This window comes from Pleurodeles waltl, chromosome 3_1 (assembly GCF_031143425.1).
Source record: "Pleurodeles waltl isolate 20211129_DDA chromosome 3_1, aPleWal1.hap1.20221129, whole genome shotgun sequence".
Lineage (NCBI taxonomy): Eukaryota > Metazoa > Chordata > Amphibia > Caudata > Salamandridae > Pleurodeles > Pleurodeles waltl.
The window spans coordinates 640,156,732-640,180,315 of record NC_090440.1 but is presented as its reverse complement, the minus strand read 5'-3'; positions in this window follow the sequence as shown (position 1 = coordinate 640,180,315).

Here is a 23,584-nt window from a genome sequence, read left to right as displayed (position 1 = left end):
TGGGGACCTTCCCTGGCCACAAGGCCCTTGGCACCATGGGTACCCTTTAAAAGGGACTTAACTGTATGCCAGGGCTATGCCAATTGTGGAAGCAAAGTTACAGTTTAAGGGAAAGAACACTGATGCGTGGGCCTGGTTAGCAGGATTCCATTACACATTCAATCAAAGTTTGCATCAACACTAGGCAAAAAGTGGGGGGCAACCATGCCAACAGTGGCATTTTCCTACACCTGGCCAGTCTTGCTATCAGTCTGTGTTGTAGTCTCTATGTAGTGTGCAAAACATTGTACATTGTGCAGAGCGTCTGGGAAACCATGCGTTGGTTTACAGAGGTAAAAATTAAACTAACGTATGCTCAAATGGTTATGGTAGCTTGGTCGAGCATTTAGGCTAATCGTGGAGAAGTGCAAAACATTTATTGTACTCACAGTATCAATAAAGGAAAACACCCACTCAAAAAATAAATCAAGACCAATTTACAAACATACTTCAGATTTTTGTGAAATTTTTAGGACCAAGATCATCAAAATCGGGTAAGTACTTTTTAAGTTATGAATTTTCAAAGTTTAGAAAATGTGTCAGTGCTGTGAGTAATAATGCACCATAGGAATCAATGGAGAAATATTTTTAAAATGGATATAAAATCAGGCAATTTGTTTACCAATGTCTCTTCTCGGTTGTAGGTTGAGGTCATCGGGGGCCCTGTGGACAAGCTGGAGACGTCCAAGCAGCTCCCAGGTTCAGCAGGAGCCGCTGCAGAAAGTCTTTGGAGCTGGTGCCAGGCCACTGCGGTGACCACTTGGAAAAGCACTGCATAGGTGGACTTCAAGGTGAGTCCGATTGGTCCCCTTGGAGTGTCAAAGTAGCAAGAGGTGAGGGATCCTTAGAACACAGCTGGACCTTCGGTGCAGGGCACAGGGCAGCCAGGTGTAGAGCGAATCAGTGAGCGAGGAGCTGTGCGCAAACGTGCCCTTAGAAGCAGGAGATAGGTCACTTTGAGGGTCACTTGCAGGTCAGCAGGGTCACTTGGTGAGAGGTCCTGGTGTTTTCTGAAGTCCCTTGACTGGGGCTACTCCTGGTCCTTTTGCGTTCCAGAGTGAACTTTCCTTCTGAGCGTCCAACATTGTGGGTCCAGTGCCTCAGCTACTGAAGGGTGCAGTGCCACCAAACTTGGTAAAGTTGCAGGGTTCATCCTTTGAGTCCACTGAACAAACGTAGGTGTGGCTGCAGTGTCTAGTTTCTTGGTTATCAGCCGGTCAGTGAAATGGACTTCACTGGCTTTTAGATCTTTGATGAAACAGCGAGATGCCTTCACTCTGAAGGGAGATCGTCGGCAATTTTTAGAAAGGTGGAGGTATTCTAAAGGTTTTTAGAGTCCGTTCAGTGTCTGAGCAACCCTTCAGCTGCTACTGTTGAGTCCTGGGTGCAGCAGGCAGGGTTTAGCTCCTTTTTTTGATGCAGCAGGACTTCAGTTCTCTAGCCTTGGGTCATCTTTGTTGCTCGTCTTCTTGTGTCCTTGGAATCTGAATCTATGTTCTAGGGGTGCCTACTAAATACTGTATTTAGTGGGCGTTTAGGGGAGTACCTTTTAGTGACTGTTAGAAATGGGGTCTCTAGTTGACAGTCAGTTTACAGCCTGTCAAAGTAAGACTCTCACTCTAGTCAGGGTCAGGGAGATACACAGCTCAAATAACCCCTGCTCACCCCCTTCGGACCTGATTTATACTTTTTTGCGCTACATTAGTGTCATTTTTTTATGCAAAAGCAGTGCAAACTTACAAAATACAATTGTATTTTGTAAGTTTGCACTGCTTTTGAGTACAAAAATGATGCAAATTTGGCACAAAAAAAGTACAAATATGGGCCTTAGTATTTTGGCACAAGCAGTCAAGATTATCTCAGAGGCAATGTGTAAAGTATTTCTACCACCACACACTGTAACACAGTGAAAACACCACAAAAAGACTCCAGTTTAGAAAAATAGCCAATATTTATTCAAATCAAACAAGACCAAAATGACAAAAATCCAACATACACTGACAAAAATAGGAATTTTTAAAGTAGAAAGAGGCTTAATCCAGAGAAATCAATGGACAAGTTGTTTTAGCACAAAGTACTTGGGGCCATATTTATACTTTTTGACGCAAACCAGCGCCAGCGCTGGTCTGCGTAAAAACATTTACTGCTGCGAACACCATTCCAACGCACCAGACGGGTGCCTTATTTATGGATTGACGTTAGTCAGCGATGCGGGCTGGTTAGAGTAAAAAAAAAATTACTCTAACCTGGCAGCTCAGGCGTAGAGAAGAATCGGGGTTGTGCATCAAAAAATGGTGCAAGTCAGGTTAGAGTAAAAAATCATGGCTTCAACTAGTCTTGCGCCATTGTTTGATGCACAACCCCCATTGAAATGACTCTAAGGAAAGTCAGGAGTCATGCCCCCCTGCCCAATGGCCATGCCCAGGGGACTTCTGTTCCATTGGGCACAGTGGCATGTAGGGGGGCCCAGGTTAGGCCCCCCTATGCCACTTAAAAAAACTTAACAAAATACTTACCTCTACTTACCTGTACTTACCTGGGATGGGTCCCCCCATCCATGGGTGTCCTCCAGGGGTGGGCGAGGGTGGCAGGGGGTGTCCCTGGGGGCAGGGAAGGGCACCTGTGGACTGCTTCCATGGTCAAAGACTATGGAAATGAGCCCACAGGTCCCTTAATGCCTGCCCTCACCCAGGCATTAAAAACTGGCGTAAATCAGGCTGGGCGCCATTTTTTAAGGCCCACCCCCTCCTGTGCGTCAAAATGATGCAGGAGTATAAATAAGGCGCACAGGCCTTAAAGTAATTTTTTGGATGGGAACGCCTACCTTGCATGTCATTAACGCAAGGCGGTTTCACGCGTCCATAAAAGGACGCACACTGCTGGATTTTGACGTTCCCGGGGTCGGGCATCAAAGTATAAATATGGTGTAAGGTTTCCGCCGATTTTGCATCAAAAATGTTTACAGAAATTGGGCGCAAACAGAATATAAATATGCCCCTTCGTATGTGTCAAAAATCAAGCTGCACGGGCGAGCATGTGTCGTAAAAGTAAGCGATGCGTTGATTTCTTACTTGCAAGTGAGGATGTGCATTGATTGTTTCTGTTTCTCCACTGGGAAGGAGATGAATCATTTTTTCCACACAGGAACAAGATGCATCGATTTCCGGACAACCAGCCTCAGGTCTGTGCAGTGATGTTGAAGATGTTGGTGCCCAGGGTTGATGTGTGGAAAATTCTGATGCGCTGTGGGAAGGATCCACATTGAGAACATGTGCTGTGTCGATTCTCCAGCCCCTCTGCAGGTGCTGTGTTGAAGTTTCAGCCACAGGACAGGGGATGCGTTGATATTTCTGATGCGCACACCATGGTGCATGGATTTTCCCTCACAGGTTACAAGCTTCTCCTTCTAAGGGCCCAGAGCCTGGATTTGGCATCACTTAGCAAGTCAGGACTTTCAGCAGATGAAGTCTTTGATGTCCCAGAAACCTTTTAACAGGAGGCAAGCTCAGACCAAACCCTTTAAGAATCGTCACAAACAGGATACACATCAAAGTCCAGTCTTTGCCCTCTTTAAGACAGAAGCAGCAACTGCAGGCCAACATAGCAAAGCACAAACATCAAAGAGGCAGTACTCCTCCTCCAGCTCTTCAACTGTTCTCCTTGGCAGAGGTAACTCTTGATCCAGAGTGTTCTAAAAATTTTGGGCCCACTGCTTATATTCATTTCTGCCTTTGAAGTAGGCAAACTTCAAAGGTTAGTCTCTGTTGTTCACAAGATCCTGCCTTGCCCAGGCCTGGCCCCAGACACACTACAGGGGGTTGGAGACTGCCCTTGCAGGTACAGGTGTCAGTTTCTCCCTCCCCGCCGTAGCCCAGAAAGACTCATCAGGATACGCAGGACACACCTATGGTCCCTTTGTGTTACTATCTAGACGGAATTCATAAAGAGCCAAACTGTTAGTCTGATCCAGACGTGGATTCCACAAGCAGGCAGAATGGGTAAGCAAGAAAGTAGCCTTTGATTTACAGGCCCTGGGCACCTCTAGTGCACTGTACTAGGGAATTACTAGTAAATCCAATAGGTTAGTCAGTGATAAACACTCATAATCACAACTTATACAGGGAGAACTTGCACTTTAGAACTGGTCAGCTGTGGTAAAGTGCCAGAGTACCAAAAACCAGCATAAAAGAAGTCCAGCACACAGTCAAAAATACAGGGAGCAGAGGCAAAAGGACAGGGGAAACCACACTAAGGATGCCAGGTCTAACACTTGTCCCCCCCAACTGAAAGTGGGGAGAACTACCCAACCTCATGGGGGTTCTCATCACTAAGGTGGAAGAATCTGGACAGACCATCTGCATGGGCGTGTTCTGTACCAGGGTGGTGTTCCACCGTAACGTCCACTTCCTGTAGGGAGATGGACCACCTCAACAGTTTTGGGTTCTCACTCCTCATCTGCATTAACCATACAAGGGGCCAACAAGTAGTGTCTTAGCTTCTTAAGTGCCCAGACCTCAGCAAAAGTAGCTCTCTCAATTGCGCTCTGCTTCTGTTCACTGAGGAGTAAATTCCCACTAATGAAGGCTACAGACTGGTCTCGGCCCTCTCCTTTTACTTATAGCTGTGCTACAATTGCCCCCACACCATACTCTGAAGCATCAGTCTGCACAACTAATTCCTTGGAGAAGTCGGGTGTCTTTTGCCGGGGTGCCAGGCACATGGCTTCCTTCAGGGCATCAAAAGCAGTCTGGCACGCTTCAGTCCAGATCACTTTCTTGGGCTGCTTCCTGGAAGTCAGTTCTCTTAAGATGGCAACAATGGTGCCATATCCCTTGACAAACCTCCTGTAGTAACTGTGAGACCTAAGAAGGCTCTCTCCTCTGTCTGGTTCTTGGGGGCTTCCTAAGCCAGAATAGCATCACTTTTGGGTTGTAGGGGGGCCACCTGGCTACTCCCCACCTGGTGTCTCGGATAGACCACGGATCCCTGCCCTATGTGGCACTTACATGCCATAATAGTGAGGCCTGATTTCTGTAGGCCCTCCAACATTTTGCCGAGGTAATGCAGGTTATCCTCCTAGCTGGAGCTGAACACTGCAATGTCATCCAGGTAGGTGATGCTGAAATTATCCAGCCCAGCCAAAACCTGGTTGACCAACCTCTGAAACGTGGCAGGAACATTGTTTCCATTCAAAGGACATGACCATGAACTGGTAGTGTCCCTCTGGTGCGGAACAAATGGACCTCTCTTTTGCCCCATCAGTCAAGGCAATCTACCAGTACACAGACGTTATCAAACATGCTGAGGAACTAGGCAGCTCCTAGCCGATCTATGCGCTCATCAGCTCGGGAAGTGGGGTGTGGTCAGTCTTAGTGATGCCGTTGAGTCCATGGTAGTCCATGCAGAACCTAAGTTCAGGAGTGGCACCAGCCTTAGGAATCATGATCATTGGGCTGGACCAAGTACTTCTGGAGAACTCTATCACCCCTAATGCTAGCATCTTGGAAACCTCATCCTTGATACTGGCTCTAACCTTGTCTTCACCCTGTAGCTCTTATGCTTCACAGGTGGATCATCCCCAGGGTCCACATCATGTGTACACAAATGAGTGACCCCTGGGGTCAAGAAGATAGGGAGGCAAGCTGTCCCAGAAACTGGTGAAGGTCCCTCTGCTATTCCAGGGTCAGTGTTGGGGAGAGGTTAACACCCTCCACAGACCCATCTTTGTCTTGGGCAGACAGGAGGTCAGGAAGAGGTTAACACTTATCCTCCATCTGATAATATGTTGTCAAGAGCATGGTCAGTTTAGACCTCTAAAAATATGGTTTGAGGAGGTTCACAAGTAGGAAACTCAAAGGGTTCCTGGGAGTCTGCAGGATCACCAGATAGGTGACGTTACTCTTGAGCTCTACCACCTCAAAAGACCCAGTCCATTTGTCCTGGAGAGCACAAGGCTCCACTGGGGCCATGACCCACACTTTCTGGCCAGGCTGAAATAATGGTTTCATGTCCTTCTGGCTGGCTTCTAGGTTCACCTGTGCGAGTTTACTGAAGCAGGCAGTCTGGTTCCAAAAGGCCAGTGTGTAGCTAAATATGTCATGGGGGGCCTACTGGGATCTTTCTCCCAGCCCTCCTTCACCAGACTCAGAGGTCCTCTCACAGGGTGCCCATGCAGCAGCTCAAAGGGGCTAAAACCAAGTCCCTTCTGCAGTACCTCCTTGTTTTTGCAAAGAGAAGGCATGGAAAGGGAACGTCCCACTTATGCATAATGGTCTCTGATAGACCCCATAATCATGCCTTTCAGTGTGCGGTTGAACTTTTCAACCAACCCATTTCCTTGGGAGTGGTAAGGAGTGGTGAACTTGCAGGTTACCCCACTCTCCTTTAACAGAGACTTCACATAGGTAGATATGAAGTTGGTACCCCGGTCAGATACCACCACCTTGGTGAACCCCATGTGGGTAAAAATCCCCATCAATGCCCAGCCCACCACAGGGGCGGTCACTAACCTCAGGGGGATGGCCTCCTGGTACCGGGCGGCATGGTCCACCAAGACCAGGATAAACCTGTTGCCCATGGCTGTCTTGGGGCCCAGAGGCCCCACAATGTCAATTCCCACCCACTCAAAAGGGATGCTTACAGAAGGGAATGGTTGGAGGGGAAACTTGCATCTTCCCCCACTCTTGCCACTTGGCTGGCAAGTCTGGCAAGACCTACAATAGGTGTCAGAGTGCCTGCACGTTTGGGGCCAGTAAAAGTGGGTGACAATCCTCTCACAAGTTTTGTCCTGCCCCAAATGTCCTTTCAAAGGCACATCATGAGCCAGTCCCAGTAGGAAGATTTTGAAGGGCCCTGGTACCACCAGCACATGGGCTGTCCCAGCAACCTTAGGCTCACTATACAGGAGGCCATCCTCCCAGTAAATCCAATGTAATACAGACTCCTTGCCAGATGCCTGGCCTGCAGTCTGTCAGCACGGACCCTCAAGAAAAGGCCATGACTTATGTGCCTCGCAGAACTCCTTACTGGTGGAACCTCCTTCCAGCTGCCGATTGGTCAGCTCAGGCACATTCCCCAGTTCAACCACTTGTTATCCTGTAGGCTCTGGGGCATCCGCCTCAGGTTCAGCTTCCTCCCGGACTGTAAGAACTTCTGGGGCTGGTTTCCCTCATACCGTGCCCTTCTTCTCCCTGGCCATTGATGGTCACCCACTGCCTGTATTTCTTAGTGTTCTCAGGCACGAGACTCATCTGTCCCCTAGTGAGACAAGGATCATCTCAGCTGGCTCCCACCCTTTTCCTGGAACAAACTCCTCCCAAAACACTATACTGACCAACCCCTGTGACTGTGCACCAGTAAGTACTGGTTTCTGCTTCAGACGCTTGGGATCCCCCCTCATGTGACCCTCCAGATCACATCCATAGCACTTATGGGGACCTCTCTCTGAAGGCTTCCCTGAAGAGATCCATGGCTTCTTCTCACCTGGGGGATAGGAATCTTTACCCTGGGCTCTAGGTTGGGGTCTGTAGGAGGCTGGCCTGGTTTGTATTGGGTACCTTGGGTACTTACACCTTATACCAGGTCCAGTTATCCCTTATTATTGAAGTAGTAGTGTTCTAGCAGCTTAGTATGATAGAGGTAGCTACAGAGCAGCTTAGGCTGAACTGGGAGACATGCAAAGCTCATGCAATACCACTCATACTTACACAGTACGTATACACAAGTAAAGACAATAGTCAGTGTTACCAAAAATAAAGGTATTCATTTGGGTGACACAGTACCAAAAATATCTTAGACACAATACTCCTTCTGGAGATAAATATTATACACAATATATACACTAGACACCAAAATTAGACAAGGAAGTAGTCATAGAACAATGCAAACAGTAGGAAATCCTATAGACTGGAATGGGAGAAAATGGGTCTAGGGGCAACACAAACAATATACTAAGAAAGTGGAATGTGAATCACAAATTCCTCCTAGACAAGTGTAGTGTGTGCAGAATCGCTGGGAGAGTAAGAAATCAGTAAAGTTAAGTAAATTACCCCACCCCAGAAAAGCAGGAGTAAAGTACTGCAAGTTTCCTCAGGACACACTACATCGCGTTTATGGGATTTTGCAGCAGCCAACCAAGTCTGCAAAGAACAACTGCTGGATTATTGTACATGAAAGTCTGCAAAGGAAGGGGACCAAGTCAAATGAGGTGCAAAGGAGGTGCAAAATGCTGTTGATGCAGCACAACAAAAGAAGGTCCCACACCGCCGGGGAACAACTCAGCAAATTGAGCGTCACAGGGTGGAGTGCTGGGGACCTATGCCAGGCTGTTCACAAAGGAATTGTGCAAAGAGTGCATAGAGGCCTCATAAGGTGAAGAAGACACAGTACACAGGAGTACAATCGTTCTCAGGGAAGGCAGGGTCTTACCTCCTCCAAATTGTGTCAGCAGGACCTCAGGACAGTCTATGTCGATGATGTCCACCCTCTGTGTCCCTAGGAGCACAATCATCGTTGTGAGAGGAGTCCCAGGGTACCAGTCATCATCTTGGAAGGGGCCTGCTTGGAGAAAGGGAGTGACTTTGTCACTCCATGGGAGATTTCTTTGGTCCTTCTGGTGCAGGATGAAGACAGGGAGTCCCCAGAGCGTGCACACCATGGAAACTGTTGCAGATGCTGACTTAGAGATGAGGTTGCTGAAGAAAAGGGTCTCTTGTAGACACTTTGTTGAAGTTACAGCGTTTCTTGGAGCAGGCTGCTGTTGATCTGAGGTCCAAAGAGACTGAAGTTGTTGCTGAGGATTCCTGAAGGAAACTTGCAAGCATAATCTGAAGAGAACCCACAGGAGAGACCCTAAATAGCCCTGAGATGGGGTTTGGCTACCTTATCAGGTATGGACCTATCAGGAATGGTCTATGATGTCACCTGCTGGCACTGGCCACTCAGAGCCCTCCAGAGTGCCCTCACACCTTGCAAAGCAAGATGGCTGGAGTGTGGGACACACTGGAGGAGCTCTGGACACCACCCCTGGGGTGGTGATGGACAAGGGTATGGTCACTCCCCTTTCCTTTATCCAGTTTCCCACCAGAGCAGGGGAGAAGGGGTCTCTGAACCGGTGTAGACTGGTTTATGCAAGGAGGGTACCATCTGTGCCCTTCAAAGCAATTGCAGAGGCTGGGGGAGGCTAACCCTCCCCAGCCTGTAACACCTATTTCCAAAGGGAGAGGGTGTAACACCCTGCTCTCAGAGGAAATGCTTTGTTCTGCCTTCCTGGGACTGGGCTGCCCAGACTCCAGGAGGGCAGAACCCTGTCTGTGAGGTGGCAGCAGCTGTACCTGCAACTGCAAGCCTCAGAGAGATGGTTTGGCCGTATTGGAGGTCCATGGTGAAGCCCCCAGGATGCATGGAATTGGCTCCCCAATACCATATTTGGAATGGGGGACACTCTCATGATATTAGACATGTTACATGGCCATATTCGGAGTTACCATTGTGAAGCTACATATAGGTATTGACCTATATGTAGTGCACGCGTGTAATGGCATCCCAGCAAACACAAAGTCAGTGGAAATGGCCCTGAACTATGTACGGGCACCTTTGCTAGTGCAAGGGTGCCCTCTCACTTAGTAACTTTGCACCTAACCTTCAGCAAGAGAAGGTTAGACATATAGGTGACTTATAAGTTACTTATGTGCAGTGAAAATGGCTGTGAAATAGTGTGTGCACTATTTCACGCAGGCTGCAATGGCAGTCCTATGTAATGGTTTGTCTGAGCTCCTTATGGGTGCAAAAGAAATGCTGCAGCCAATATGGATCTCCTGGAACCCCAATGCCCTGGGTACCTAGGTACCATATACTAGGAACTTATAAGGGGGGTCCAGTGTGCCAATTGAAATTGGTAAATGAAGTCACTCTCCTACAGTGACAAATTTAAAAGCACAAAGAGCATAAGCACTGAGGTTCTGAAGACTAGTGCCTCAGTGACACAGTTAGGCACTACACAGGCATACACATTAGGCCACAAACTATGAGCACTGGGGTCCTGGCTAGCAGGATCCCAGTGAGACAGGCAAAACATTCTCACATATATGTTTTTATCTATGAGCACTGTGGTCCTGGCTAGCAGGATCCCAGTGACACAGTAAAAACACACTGACACACACTCATAAACAGGCCAAAAGTGGGGGTAGTCATACTAGAAAGAGGCTACTGTCTCACACACCCCCAAACGAAGGACAATAAGGCTAACCTTGGCCAGTTGAGACATTATTGTCCAAGTGGTGATAAGTGGAGAGTAGATCTGCAATAGAGTGGTTACTCCCATTATCATACACTATATGGTTGCTTCCCTGTGGGGATGTACACCACCCTGTGTGGAGATTTTTACCTAACCAACAGCATGAGTGTAAATTCTCAGAGTTTCTATTTGTATATTTTAAAGTTGGGCGGTGGGATTAGTCCACTGGGCCTATGTCAAATGCAGTAAATGCTAGACAGGGATGATGTCTCAATAAAGCCATAGCTGGGCAAAAACGTTGTCCATATGGCTGTAAGAGAGAACAGGGTTGCTGTTTCTCTTGGGTTGGAGCAGGACAGGGCTGCTGTCCTATAAGCTCTACACCAGGACAGGGCTGCTGTCCTAAGTGTTTCAAGGCAGTGCAGGGTTGCTGCACTAAGGATTCTCTAGGAGGGCTGGAGGGATGGTCCATATTTACTAAAATGGTGCAGTTTTGCACATCTGGATTAGTAGTTCCACAGAGAGGTACTTTTACCTCTGGGAGTTCAGCTGTGGTAGCTGATTGCTCCTTTGGTACAGGTTCCACCCAGGAGAGGTTTGTCCCACCACAGGCATGGTATCCTTAGTGGCAGGGTGGGGAAGGGATACTTTGATACCCTTCTTACCTGTTGGTGGAGAGGGATCCTGAGATTTCAGCCCTTTTTCTCTCCTTTGCTTTTTCATTTCACCAGAAATGAGAGGAAGCAATTCCTCAGGGATACCCAGCATAGATGCATGGGTACTAAACTCTTCCTCAGCCCAACCTGAGGCCTCTAGGTCATTCCCTAAGAGACAATCTACAGGTAAGCTAGGTGATACCACCACCTGCTTAGGGTCAGTAAGTCCACCCCAACTAAGTTGACCTACAGCTAAGGGGAGAGACTGAGTGGAGTTATTGACATCAGTAACTTGGTACTTCTGTCCAAGGAGGTGTTGTGCAGGTTTTCAGTCACCAAAGTGATACTGGCACCTGTGTCCCTGTAGGCCTGGGCCTCAACACCATTTATTAAGATTGACTGCCTGTACTTATCCATGTTAAGGGGACAAGTAGCCAAGGTGGCAAATCCAATGCCACCAGGTGTAACAGAAACTGTCTTGGGACTGTCTTCCCCAGTTTCTATTATGGTCCCAAAAGTGAGCCCAACTACAACTTTAGGCACATATTTATACTCTGTTTGCGCCGAATGTGCGTCCAAAATTTTGATGCACATTCGACGCAAACCGTGCACCACATTCATACTTTGACGCCCAAGCCCACGAACGCCAAAATTCCGCTTTGTGCGTCATTTTCTTGATGCGTGAAACCACCTTGAGTTAATGACATGCAAGGTAGGTGTTCCCGTCCAAAAAATGACTTAAACACCTGTGCGCCTAATTTATGCTACCGTGCAAAAATCCTGCATGGCCGGGAGGCGGAGGTAGAAAATGACACACAGCCCGATTTGCTTAAAAATATAACGCCTGAGTCAGGGCAGGCATTAAAATTGGGCAAACACACCAGTACTGAAGGAAAACACACAGAAGCAACAGCAGAGCTCCAAAAGGAAGAGATGGAGGTGCTTTTCATCCAGCATGCACACCGATGCAGAAAACGGGACCAACAACAGCAGCATCTACAACACCAGCAGGGACCCCAAAGGCAACGCAGAAGGCCGGATAGGATATTCTGCACCAGGACAACCCTTCTGGGAGTCCAGCAACAAGACATCATCCAGAGGTATAGACACAACTGGCAAGCCATTCAGCAGCTGCTGCGCAACATTGAGCCACAGTTGGCACCCAGCTTGCAGACACCACACACCATTCCACCAGAAACCAAGCTGCTAGCTGTACTCCACATATTGGCAAGTGGCTCCTTTCAAACTGCTGGTGCCCTGGCTGCTGGGATCTCACAGCCCTCATTCTCTGCCTTCCTACCCAAGGTATTGGATGCCATCATCTCCCTCACACCCTGCCACATCAGCTTCCCCAACACACAGCAGAAGCAGCAGGAGACCAAACAAGGCTTCTACCAAATCAACGGCTTCCCACACGTGCTTGGTGCCATTGACTGCACACATGTACGTCTTGTGCCACCTGCTGCAACCGAACATCTATACCGCAACAGGAAGCACACACACTCCATCAATGTGCAGGCCATTGTCGATCACCGGGGATTGATCACCAACATCGTAGTAAAGTATCCTGGGAGTGTACATGATTCATTCATCTTCGACCACTGCACCATCAATCAACACTTCCAGGATGGACGATATGGAAATGGCCTACTTGTTGGTAAGTACAGAAACCTACTTATATATACACTGCACAACAACCCTCTAGGACAAACAACACATACACCACCACATTGACACGTGGCCAGGAACACACTGAGGTTGTGACACCACTAGGCATTTTGATATCCTCACCCATTTGGATACACACCTATGGACAAATGACAGATCCAAATAACAACAGATGCCACTCCACAGACACAAGGGAACAATTTAAAACAACACAATGATAATGACATGGCCTCAACTGGCAGTACAACTTGGAAGATTAATCTTTCAATATCACATCAATAACACTCAATCAAACACCCTTCCAAGCAATAAGTACTGTGTAAGGGGTGTGTAATGTGTTTTCCTGCAGGTCAAACACCATGACACACATAGAATGATGATGACTACAATGAAGGTGACATGGAATCATTGAGGCTGTACCAATATCTCACATCACTCCTGCTCTGACATTGTCCACTTCCAATAAGCAAGTGGACTGTGCTAAGAACACATATTGATGTGACAATATTGAAAGTGCACATTCCTACACATACGGATTGAGACAATTGCACATATACACAACAGATATACAAGCATATCGACCTTCTGACACTGTAAATGACAACCTCACAACCAAGTTAGCCAGCTGAACTAGAACATGTTCACTAGTATAGGTACACGTTTGAACCTGAGTCGACTTGGCAAGGGCAGAGAAATAGGCCTGCAGAGAATTTGTCACACATGGGGTATTTGTGCATAGTCAAGTGTCAACACATCAGTGCTGACAACTTATGGAGATGTGTTGTACATTTTCACCTTGCCAAATCTAAGGGCCTCACTGATGTTTAACTAATTCTATTGCATACGTTAAATTGGATGGGATGTCCAGGCCATATAGATGCAACCGTGTTACCACCACTGTGGAATTGATTCTGTGTATGGAAGTATCATGTCACCCCAGCTAAGACACATGGACACCTCTTTCACATGACATAATGCAAGGGAGTACACAATGTACTGCAACTCTACAAAAATACCGCTGACATTTGGTCAATCGGCCAAACACCAGTTCAGATAAGGAAACAACCCAATGCTGATGGTACATCCTAGAAGGCTAGGATTCCACACAATAACACAAACACCGATGAGTCACAGATAACACAAGAGAACAACTGCCATGCAAAGTGATAATCATGGTGCAAGCAACATCAACATTTTCTCACTCATTTTCTCTTTCAGCTGATCAGGGGTATGGGATCCAGCCATGGATCATGACCCGATTTGCAAACCCAAGCACAGAATCAGAGCGTGCCTATAATAAGGCACATCGGAGGACACACACCATAGTCGAGAGGACCTTTGGCATCCAGAAGTCAAGATTCAGGTGCCTCAACATCACCAGAGGCAGCCTCCTATACTCACCTGAAATGGTATGCAAAATCACTTTGTCCTGTACCATCCTGCACAACATATGTGTGAGGAGGAACATTCCCCTATATGAACACGACCCACAAATGCCTGAAGAGGAGGAAGAGGAGGATGCTGTCCATCAACATGAGGGGGACCATCCAAACACAGCTGCAGGATTGCTTCAGAGACAACATATTGTCCAACATTTCTTTTAACTCTACTTACCATCACCACTGTCTTACCATATGTCAATGAACACCTATTCTATTCACTATATCATGGTCTGGTTAATAAATTTTTGCATAGCATTATCCCTAAGAATCATAATCAGAGTGTAGCCTCATGGAGCATTGCAGAAATACAGATTAGGATACAGAAAAATCCACATCATATTTGATTGGTATAAATGTACACCCAACTTCACACACACTGTAACTGACATATATCCTGTCCATTTCACATTTGAAGGTCAATATCAGAGGAGCACAGCTATTTCACACATACATGTTGGCAACATGGTTCATTGCAGCATATGGCACACAACTAAGACACCATCATCCAATATGGACAAAAAATGCCTCATGCATGTAGCAGTGGATGTGCTATTGCATTGGTAACAAGAAGGTATGACCAGACCCTTGACATCAGTAAGTGTTACATCAGCTATCTTTGCAAGGAGTATGTGTGACAAGAATTCCATCTAAGCAGCAAATGGATAGCACGTGTGCCCCAAGGTATGACTAGCATTGCTTACAAGACATCCGTTGCACATGCCATCCCATGTCATAAGTCCTGTCACTGCCATGTTTCCTGTCTCACCCCACCCTTCTTCAGAGTGCACTGGAAATAGAATATTTTCACCCAGATAATCCCTCATCTACACACACCCAGACTCACATTCTGAATCCAGTGTGCTTCCCTCTTTAGTATGGTATGCCATAGTCATTGTTCTTCTGTCTGCATGGACATCTGGTTGAATAATGCACTGCCTTGTAGTCTGTAGGACCTGTAATTACCTGCACATTGCTTCCCATGTGAAAGGTACTGTTGGCCCTTGGAACTTGATTCTCGTCTACAGGACTTGTGAGAGACTGAAGCTGCACACACCTGTGAGCACTTCCATTCAGACCAGTCATTTGAACATGCACTGTCCTTGCAGTTGCCTGGAATGGCATAGAAACTGCCATTATATGTATAACACTGTTATGCATTGCCGTAAAAATAACTTGTGTAACACAGGCCTTGTTTTATTGTGTTATGTTCCAACACACAGGACAAATACAGTTTTCATTTTCCACAGTGTTGTTCCAGCTTTGGCCAGTCTCAGTCTGCTCACCGTATATTTGCCTTGTTCATTTTTGTTCCTAATTGACCCTGCATCATGTTAGCCTGACTGGTTCCTGTCCTTGCGTCACCATAAAGGTACCCTGTGGCTACATTTGTCTCATAGTTGATTTCCATGCCCTCACTTTCCTCATGGGGTATTGTGTCATGTAGGTCTACCATGAATACTCAAATACATTGTATAGCGTAATCAGTTTACTGATTGTATCATGGGGTGGAACTTGTCTTCAAATAGCCTAATCATGGCCCATCCATTGTCTGGGTTTCATGAGTGACAAATAGTGACAGTGTACCATGGCTGTATGCATGGATTGGGTATGGTACCTCCAGCACAACAAACAACGTCAGATAATGTGCATGGAATGACAACACATGTTAGTACCTTGACAGTCCACAAACTGATTCAAATTGCCCCCAACATATTGATGGGGCTTGCGTGGTGAATAACTGAGAGATTAATCAGCACAAAGGCACTGATGTTCCCGGCTGCAGTGGGAATTTTAGAGTCTACCCTGTGTACAAATGTTGTGAGGAAACCTGCTGGTTTAAAATTCCTGATCCATTAACTTTGTCAGCACACCAAGGTTGCCCTGTTGTCAGTCTTATAACACGTCTGCAGTGCCATAGCTGGACTATCCCCATGTGTGTTCTCAATTCCTCTTCGTTTTTTATTCAATTCAGCTGTGAAGGATACTTTGTAAATGCAGGAAATGGCTCCACAGACTCATGACTATACCTGCACGTAACTGTGACAACATGGACCCCAATAATGACTCAGGCTACACATAGCCCCACACACTTGAGCTGGACACCTTTGTGCAATTAACCACTGGAAATATGTGCACGCGTGCTGCTTGGTCTGCTGGTCCTCCACTGCCACAGGAGACACATGGCTCATTTATCTGACTTAAACTGTGGCATGACATGACATTTATGGATTGGTTTTGGGACTCGGTGTCGCAAACACTGTACTCACATAGCATTTTCCCTCATGGGTAGTATACAAACAAGTGCCCAGGAAGTGGTATCAAGCATTCCAGGACATGTGATAGCCTAGTCTTGGAACTTTGCCATGATCAACCGTCTTCTATCTATCCCATGCATGGTTTGTCATTGGTGATGCTTATGTCCCAAAAAACCTTGGAAGTTCACACAGCATTTGTTGCTACATGTATGACAAACACATTTCCTTTCTCATTTCCACACTGAATAGCATCTGATGGTTGGACACATTGACAACACATGCATACAAGCAGATTTGAGAAAATGCGTCTTGTGATGTTCACACAGTGGGACAACGACATTAGTAAGAGCCAATTCACACACATTGACACACAGGCATTGAGTTACTGTATTGAGTTGCGAAGCCTTGCTATCCTCTATTGACGCAAAACATGCCCAAACTGGGTAATACCTATTTGTATTTCACACGTTTGGCAATCTATTGCGTCAGTGAAGAGTGCAAATCCGGTACAACAACTAGAGGATCATGGTCCGCAGTCGTATGATCTGTCACATGTGCCCATACACCAGAATGCACAATGTAGGTGCAAACAGCCTATCTCTGTATTGTCACATATTAGAAATGAGAAAGGACCCAAACCCAGTCAAAGACAGAAATTTTGACTCATACGCGTCAAAAAAGGCACACATGTGTCAAAAAATGACGCATATGCGTAGAAAAATGATACTCACTGCCATGATACATCCATTGGCCCTGAGTGGTAATTCCCACACTGTACCCAATGAAATTCGTTAACTATGAAAAATATTAGAAAGTATGGATGGGGGTAATTTCTAAGCATGTGCGTAAAAGAAAAATGATGCACAGACTGTGAGCGTTATAATATTTTGACGCATAAGAATAAAAACGCACCGCATTTGAGGCAGGAAGTGATGTAATAGGATATCCTGTTTACAGAATTGGTACAGTGGGTGTACTTTCACTTTCACTTTTGTCTATGATATTTCCTGACTGTGTGGCTGTGTTTTGACTGTGCATTTTGTGAATTTGTCTCCTGTGTGGTCTTTAAATTGTTTTTTGGTGTTTCCTAAGTGTCTGTGGTAATCCTGTGTAAGTGTATTTTTGTCATTTCTGGTGTATACATTTGTCTTTGCACTGTTGGGAGACTGTTGTGGGTAGTGTTAGTTTGGGGATAGTTGGGCTGTTTTAGTGTTAATTTGTTTTAATTTCCCTCTCCTTCTTTCCCTTCATTATCCTCTGTACCCCTTTATTACCTTTTTTTTTTCAAGCATGATGGGTAGGCCTCGGCTTGGTAGGATGGGAGTGGAGGAGCTGGGTGATTTATTTGGCTGGTGTGCCACTTCCTACCATTAATGATTGAAGCAGGTGGCCGTGTGATGCAGGGGTATCACACAGAGGAAAAGAGGCTGTGGTGGGCAAAGGTCCTGTACCATCTTCAAAGAATCTGCAACACACCGCGCAACGTCTACCAGCTGAAAAACCGTTGGGCTGACCTGGTTGCCAGGGAACAAGACCTGCTGGACCACCTGGGGATTGTGATTGGTGGCCCTGTTGGTGAGTACAAATCAGAGTAATGTGCACATTTAAATACTCTGTAGTGACAGTAGCAGATTTGTTCATGTGCTGCAGGCAATGTTTTTGGACATGTGGAATGCAAGTTAAACATACAGTTGCCTTGAGTTATTCAATAATTCCTACACATTACCGTCATTTGCTGACGCAACAGCTGTACTAACTTACAAAACACTACAGGAGCCCTAAATTGCCCTTAATTCAACCCACAGGTGCGTAACACCGTAAAGGATTGCCCAAGCCACAATACCTGAGTGACTGGTATTGCAGTCCTCTGGGAAAGTGGCTTTGCATGTCTCTCATGGATACACATGATGAGAGGAATACACTCCATAAATGAGTCTGCAAACAAATGATGGAGCATGTTTGCCACCACATGATAGTTAGGGCCACTGCATTTGTGCAGATATGTGTGTATCACTCACTGGAGTGCCGGGGTCTGTACATGTTTGCAGTTGTATGTCGGATGCAGTATCATAATGCCTGAGAGGCTTGACTTTCTGATTTAATCTTACACAGTAATTGTATTTGGAAGTGTTGTACAGTGCACAGATATTGAGCACATTTCTACCTTCAATGCTTTACAGGTGGTACACTATCAGAGAGGTGGCTCGATTTGCAGACCCAGACATCTCCAGTAAGTGTTGATATTTGTGTTCTGTGTTGTGTTTGCTGCTGTTGTGTGATTGACTCCTGTGTGTTAGACACATAGCAAGGTATGATACGCTGGTCAACGATCAGACATGTTCCTTGAGTAAAGTATCATTTTTTTTCCATCTTTGAGTTGGGCAATCATTTGCGTATAGTCATATTTTGGGATTGTAGGGCAGCCCTGTAGGCATTGCCATGTGAATATAGGGGGTCATTACGACCCTGGCCGTTGACGGAGAAGTGGCGGTTTTACCGGCAACAGGCTGGCGATAAAAAATGTGGAATTATGACCATGGCGGTTACCGCAATGGTCATCTGCCACTTCTCCGATGAGACCGCCATGGCGGAGATGACCGCTGGGCTGGAGACTTGGGTCTCCAGCCCGGCGGCCGTCACAAGACTGCCGGCGGTATCATGACCCAGCTTACCGCCATGAAATCCATGGCAGTAAGCATTATCAGTGCCAGGGAATTCCTTCCCTGGCACTGATAGGGGTCTCCCCCACCCGTCACCCCCTCCCCCGAGTCCTTCACCGATACCCCCACCCCCCTGCCACCCCCCAAAGTTGGTAGGACCCCGCTCCCCACCCCTACCCCCGACATCACAACACAGACACACACCGACACACATGCAGGCACCACCAACACACATTCCCGCACACACACGAACAAACATGCCAACAGACACACACACAGTCATACACGCACACCCTCATTCAGACATACACGCACACATACATACAGACAGACGTGCACACATTTCCATTCACACTACACCCCGCATGCATACACGCACTCACACACCCCCTCTACATACTCACACGCACACCCCCATGCACCCACACATCACACAACACCACCCCCCACCCCCTCCCCTAAGGGACGATCAACTTACCTTGTTCGTTGATCTTCCGGGAGGGGACAGGATCCATGGGGGCTGCTCCGCCACCACCACACCGTCAACAGTACACCGCCACGCCGAATCACAGAACGTGATTCAGACGGCGGTGTTCTGTTGACGTGGCGGTGGAGGTGGAGCAACTTCCACTTCCCCGCCGACCGCCAGTATGGCTGCTGGCGGCTCTCCGTCCGGAAAAGGATGGAGGGCTGCCAGCAGTCATAATACGCCGAGCGGAAAACCGCCACCTCTGGCGGTCTTCAGCACGGCGGTCCCTCAGCAGTCTTGTGAAAAGACCGCCGAGGTCGAAATGACCCCCATAGTGACTTTTGTGGATAAAACCTATATTAAGAAAATGGAGCAGAGGACCATATTTGTGATTTAGTCAGCAAGTCAGACCCTTATTCTCACAAAATATGGATGCCAAAGACTTACCCACAGACCTGAGCGTCTCTATTCACTAATGAACATGGTTGACTGTATGTTTGACTTCCTAGCAGCATGTAGCTCCACATGTTGTGCTACATGTATGAGGCACTTGAGTACAATGGCCTAGGTGTGCATGCAGCTCATGGCCGGATGTGTGCTTGCATCTATCTGCTTGTTGTAAGTCATGTGTTACTGGTAGGAAATGATGTTGACAATTGTCTGCATTTTCCAAACATAAATGTGGATGGGATTGTCCAACGTTTGGGTGTATCCTAGTTGAACATCCTCCTTACGTGTGGTGGATTGCTCAAACCCATGTACAGCTGTCCAAAGCTTCCTGGGTGTCCATGATGTTTGAAAGTATTTGTTGCTTGTCCATCCCCCCCCCCAGGCACAGGCGTAGGGTTATGAAATGTGTACCTAGGACTGATGATCCAAGTTTAGAACACAGACACGTAAATCTGTAAGTCCAAAACTAGGATACCCACTCATGATTAAAACTGCATTCTAACCTGGCAATTCCATTTACAACTCACAGATCCTGTGGCCCTTGATTGTGATCGAGAAGTTAGTCATTAGTTGGCCTGTCACATGTGCAGGGCTTCCATCATTTATTACGTGACAAATGGCTGAACAATGATGCATAGGTCATTTAAGTTGTTACCCATCTTTTGCTGTGCTGTTTGATAGGACATGTGTAGGTTGCATTGGCATGTACTTCATCAGGGACAATCAGTGATCTGTATGATGATATGTTTCTTTTACATTAGATGTATTGTCTGATTTACTTCTGGAGCCATATCACACAATGAAGTACCTAATGTTTGGTTTTATATTTTTTTTAACAGCTGCCAATTTGAATCCCATCCATATTCGGGAGTTTCAGTGCAGGGCGATGCATTACCGCCATATTCTGGATGTGGAGTCTGGGTTCCGCAACATGGCAAGGCGTTATCGCCATGAAAGAGCCTCTGGAGTGTGGAGGGCATTTGCCCAAGGGGGCCCTTCTTTGTCTGCCACCACCACCAGCACCACCACTACCACCCAGGTGGCACCAACCATAACAGGCACATTTGCTGGACTGTCAACCTCCACTGTTCCAGGACCTGTCACAGCACCACCTGCACCTCCTCCTACATGCATGAAACCGACAAGGGGACATACATCTTCAACTGGCACCCAGACCACCCCTGCTGCAGTCATTGACCCAGCAGATTTTCAGCGGATGCAACAGAACATTGACAGTATGTTGAGGAAAATGAACAGGCTGCAGCAGGAGGTGGCACAAGTGAATAGGAGGGTGCGTGCCATAAGGAAGACCCTGCGGAGGGAGAACTTGTAAAGATTTTACCCTCAGCCATGATTCCTTCCCCTCCCTCCTCTTTCCTGGTTCTTTTCATTAGTGGGTTGAGGGGGCTTAGTGTTAGGTTAGAATAGGCTGTTAGTTTAGTTAGTAGTAGTGGGTGGGGGTGGGGGTATGATACTTTTAACCGGTTCTGTGCCGAGGACGTAGTGGTTACGTCCTTCGGCACAGTGCTGCTGTGCCAAGGACGTAACCACTACGTCCTCGGCACACAGCCCAGAGGGAGCGCTCTTGCTCCCTCTTTGTGCTTCCCCCCACCCCCCAAGACAGGGATGGAAGGGGCAGCCCTTCCCCTTTCACCCCCGACCCGCCCACCCCCGTGACGTCAGCGCGCGAGCGCACAATGATTTGTCACAGGGTCTCCCCCATCGCGCTGGAAGCCCTGCTTTCAATCACGTGGGGGAGGCCCGGAGAGGCTTCAAAGGGAAGAAAATTTATTTCTTTTCCTTTGAAGTCTCTCCCAGCGTTTCAAAAGCCCGATTGCTTGCAATCCGGCTTTTGAAGCCCCACTAGACACCAGGGATTTTTTTTGGGGGGGGGAAATGGACATAAGGGAGCGACCCCTTGGGCAAGGGTCGCTCCCAGGGGGGGCATTTTTTTGGGAAGGCCTTTTCTGCCCCCCCCCGGGGCAGGAACCTCTAGGCACCAGGGATCTTTTTTTTTTTTTTGTTTTTGTTTTGTTTTGGTTCTTTTTTAGGTGCGGAGCGACCCCTTAGGCAAGGGTCGCTCCCCTAAGGGGCAAATTATATTTAGGCCCTTAAGGGGGGATATATATTTTTTTCTTTTATTTTTGTTTATGTTTTTGATTTAGGTGTGGGGAGTGACCCCTTATGCAAGGGTCACTCCCCTAGGGGGCAAATTATACTTAGCCCATTTCTGCCCCCCTTGGGGGCAGATTGACCTATTTTTATGAGGCCAATCTGCCCCCAAGCGGGTCAGATTCCACTAGACACCAGGGAGGGGGAATTATTTTAGGCCATTTCTGCCCCCCTGGGGGGTAGATCAGCCTATTTTGATTAGGCTGATCTGCCCCAGGGGGGCAGAAACCTCTAGGCACCAGGGATTTTTTGTTTTTTTTGTTTTACAGATGGGGAGCGACCCCTTGGACAAGGGTCGCTCCCCTGGAGGGGAAAATTGTATTTAGGCCATTTCTGCCCCCTTTGGGGGCAGATCGGCCGATTTTTGCTGCGGCAATCTGCCCCCAAGGGGGGCAGAAACCACTAGGCACCGGGGATTTTTTTTTTGGCGCCAATGTCACGCAGGGGGAGCGACCCCGTAGGCAAGGGTCGCGCCCGGGGGGGAGGTTGGGGGGGTGGGGGGGCAAATTTATTTTAGGCCAGCCTATTGTTATTAGGCCGATCTGCCCCCAGGGGGGGCAGAAACCTCTAGGCGCCAGAGCATATTTTTTTTGGTGTTTTTTTTTTTGTTTGTTTGTTTTTTCAGAGATGGGGAGCGACCCATTAGGCAAAGGTCTCTCCACTGGGAGGCAAATTGTATTTAGACCATTTCTGCCCCCCTTGGGGGCAGATTGGCCGATTTGAGGTCAATCTGCCCCCAAGGGGGCAGAAACCACTAGGCAACGGGGATTTTTTTTTTGGCGTCAATGTCACGCAGGGGGAGCGCCCCGTAGGCAAGGGTCGCTCCCGGGGGGGGGGGTTTGGGGGGGCAATTTATTTTAGGCCATTTCTGCTCCCCCTGGGGGCAGATCGGCCTATTGTTATTAGGCCGATCTGCCCCCAGGAGGGGCAGAAACCTCTAGGCGCCTGGGAAAATTTGTTGTTTTTTTTTTTTTTTGGTTTGTTTGTTTTTTCAGAGATGGGGAGCGACCCATTAGGCAAGGGTCGCTCCCCTGGGGGGCAAATTGTATTTAGACCATTTCTGCCCCCCTTGGGGGCAGATTGGCCGATTTAAGGTCAATCTGCCCCCAAGGGGCAGAAACCACTAGGCACCGGGGATTTTTTTTTTGGGGCGCCAATGTCACACAGGGGGAGCGACCCCGTAGGCAAGGGTCGGTCCCGGGGGGGTTGGGGGATTGGGAGGGCAAATATATTTTAGGCCATTTCTGCTCCCCCTGGGGGCAGATCGGCCTATTGTTATTAGTCCGATCTGCCCCCAGGAGGGGCAGAAACCTCTAGGCGCCTGGGCAAATTTGTTTTTTTCGTTTTTTTTTGGTTTGTTTGTTTTTTCTGAGATGGGGAGCGACCCATTAGCCAAGGGTCACTCCCCTGGGGGGCAAATTGTATTTAGACCATTTCTGCCCCCCTTGGGGGCAGATTGGCCGATTTAAGGTCAATCTGCCCCCAAGGGGCAGAAACCACTAGGCACCGGGGATTTTTTTTTTTTGGCGCCAATGTCAC